This window comes from Falco naumanni, chromosome 1 (assembly GCF_017639655.2).
Source record: "Falco naumanni isolate bFalNau1 chromosome 1, bFalNau1.pat, whole genome shotgun sequence".
NCBI classification, from domain to species: domain Eukaryota; kingdom Metazoa; phylum Chordata; class Aves; order Falconiformes; family Falconidae; genus Falco; species Falco naumanni.
Window position 1 is genome coordinate 89801782 of NC_054054.1, and position 3335 is coordinate 89805116.

A 3335-nucleotide genomic window follows, 5' to 3' on the forward strand; every position below is an offset into this window, starting at 1 on the left:
CCAGTAACTGGGGCTTCATTACAAACCCAGCATCAAACTGCTCTGCCCAGACCAAATGTGCCCATGAGCAAGAATTAAGGCATGAAGGTATTTACTAGCTAACATTTAGGTAGGACCAGGACAGGCCCCTCAGCTGAAAGGGCCTCTTTGGCTCCAGATGTGTACAAGGGCAGCTGGGAGCAAACCCAGCTCATCCTCTGCCTTGGGAGTGTCACCAGGGGCTTTTGTGGCTGTGCCAAGCCTGGGGCCCCTGTCGAGGGGTCCCAGGGCACCTGCGCATCTCACAGTGAAATATCAGCAACTCTTCCCTGAAAAGAGAAGAGTTTCCCTAAAGAGTTCCCCTCCTTGAACAGAGGGGAAAACCCCTCTCTTTCCCCTCCATCTGAGGACTCAGCCTTTTTAGAAGGCAAGGCACTGAGCACTGCAATACCTCCTCTGCCTCCCCAGTCACAGCATCTTCCAATAACTAGCCTGGCTGATTATTTCCCAAGAATCAGCAGCTCATCATGAAGCAAGAGGAGCTAACTGAGCAGCAGTGAGTGAGGAGAGATAGTGGCTGTGCTCATCCGGGTGCAAGGAGGAGCTCTCACTGTGGCTTACAGTCTGGCCATGGCTGCTGGCAGAGGGTGGTGGACATGCTGTGATGGCCTGAGTGCACAGTGGCCTACACTGCCGGCCCTGAATTGTTATATACGGTCACCAGCAACACGATGCCAGCTTGCACCCCAGATGTCAAAGGCTCTGTATCCTGTTACTAATCCACTGAGCCATCAGTCCCTTGATGCAGGCTGGATTTACACCAGTAACCTACAAGTGAAAGGCTCAGCATTCTCTTCTCAGTCTCTTGATCTCTCCCTGTCCCCTGGCAGCTGTGCCAAAATGACTCTCAGTCTTTAGTCAGTCCTGCCTGGTCCACCTACAGCCCTGATCATTCACAAGTGGTGTGGGGCACGTTTTGGGTATTAGCTGTTTCCTGCAGGAAAAAGGGATCAGGATTTCGAGTGTCAAAAAAAGAGCAATGGAGTTGTGCAGGTCAGAAGCAGACCTCATGGCTAATGAGATATCTAAGAAGTCAGCGTGAGCCAGCCCCACTGCTTGAGCCAGCTCCCGAACCACAAGGGGCTATGGGGCTCAGGTGCCCAGAGGGGACCAGCTCTGCCCTGCCATGAGGAGCTATTTGGAAGCCTCCCTGGTACTGGATTGGAGATGACAGCAAAAGGATTATCTCTGGAATTAGATTATTTAGATTGGAGCTTTAATCTCTGACCCTGTCTGCACAAGAAAATAGTAAAACTCCCTGGGATTATTTGGGGTTTGTTGTGCAAGTAAAACCAGGCTTGCAGCAAGAGCTTCTGCTGGAAGAGGGAAAAAAATGAATGCTTTGGAGACATGCCTTGCCTGACCCATCCACTGTATCATGGTGACACCTGGCAGAAAAGAGCTACAGATGATTTGGCAGAGACCCCACTTTCCTCAGAAGTAGCTGTGGCTCAGGACTGTCTCTGCAATGACACAGTGATGTCCTGCAGCCACCCTTCCCCTAGCACCAGTGTCCCAGCTTGCTTGGGAAGACAAACACAGCTCTGCCATGATACAAACACAGGGACCTGCCTAAGTGAAAATGGCAGCAGTTTGCAGAGAACATCGCCAGCCACCATGATGCTGCACTGTGGATCAGTGCAGCCTCTAGGAATGGGTTTACAGTTTTAAAGAAATTAAGACCGTGTCCTGCCATCTGCCACTGCAGGCTAAACATGCGTCTGCTTGGTGCAGGACCTGGGAGGGAGCAGGCAGAAGCAGCCACCATGCTTGCTGCCATTGACTGTCCGTCGGGCTTGTCACAGGTCCCCACAGGCAGGCACAGTCGCTCTGCTGCACACAGGCAAGCAGTGCAGCTGTCCTCTTACTCTGCAAACACAAGCAAGCTTCTTCCTTAACAGGCTCCACTGTAAGTGAAGCACATTTGTGTATCAGCACTCCCTAAGGCAGACACAAGCCTGCACAGGTCTCTCCCTCCTCACTATTATCCTAAGTACATATATAACCTACCAGGACTCTGGACTCTGTTCAGTTTATCACCCTCATCTCCTAAGCACAATACAGCTGCTGTACCAGAAATATGGAGATCTGTAAATATCCATTTTCCTATTTCATGGCTCACATACACATTTCTAGGACTGGACCAGCTCCATAGATACACACGCACAGTTTGCATACACCCACTTGCAAACAAACTCCTACTGCTGCACTCCCGGGGACCTATCTGCACTCTGCTTTTACACGCACATGCACAAACCTCTCCCACTGCACACACCTGTGCAAACATGAGTACACACACACACAAATATAAGGAGAAACAGTTTTTCCATTGCTGGGATATCAGCCATCACTGCAGCTAAGCTGGTTGGCACAGCAACAGGAAAGCAGAGAAAATCCTCCTTTGGGACACAGACTTGTGGACCCTAAGAATTTGAAAGGGAACCCAGGAAGTGAAAGATTTGAGATGGAGGAAATGGGAAGATATTGGTCCTTAACTTCCCAGCTGGAGTAAGGGTTGAAAACAGCTTCCAGTCACACCGATAAACACAGAGTAATGATGATGTCCTTTGAAGCCAAGCAGAAATCAGTCGTGGCAACTTGTGACTAAGCCTCTGCATAGAGAAAGGGGACAGCTGTAGGTCTGGCAGGGTAGGGTAAGGGAGCAGGAGGTTAGGAGCACCTCGGGGAAAGGGGAAGGATGTTGAGCATCTGATGTGTCTGGAAGCAGCTGGTAGGGCCTGGAGGCTGCTGTTGTGACACCACTGCAGACACATGCATCATCTTTGAGTGTGAACAAGCTGCAGAGCAAGGCACTGCCACACAAGGAGGCTCCCAGACAATCCCTAGCACCAGTGGTGTTACAGCTCAGCTCCCGCAGCACAGCACCCACTGTGCATATGCACACAGCTGTGTTTGAAATGGTCTGAAAGGCAGAGGGGGCAGGTTGGCTACTGCTGCCTATCCCACTCCCACCCAGCTCCCCTCTGTGCCCTTTCTCCTATTGCTCCTTGCTGTGATGCTGAAAGGGCCCTCACCTGCTCCCTTGCAAGCACGGGGCACGCAGGAGTGGGGACCCTCCACACTGCCCTCACCATGAGGCACCTCCAGGCCCCTCAGCCATGGGAGAGCAAGAGAGAGGGTAGAGCCCTGCTGCAGTCTTAGTGGCTGGCAGTGACTCCCCTTCCATGTCAAGGACTCACCTCTGGACCCCAGTGCAGATGCCAGGGTATGCATCTGCTGAAGCCCTTCTCCCCCACCCCAGCCACAACCTCTCACAGGGACATCCAGGCTCCACA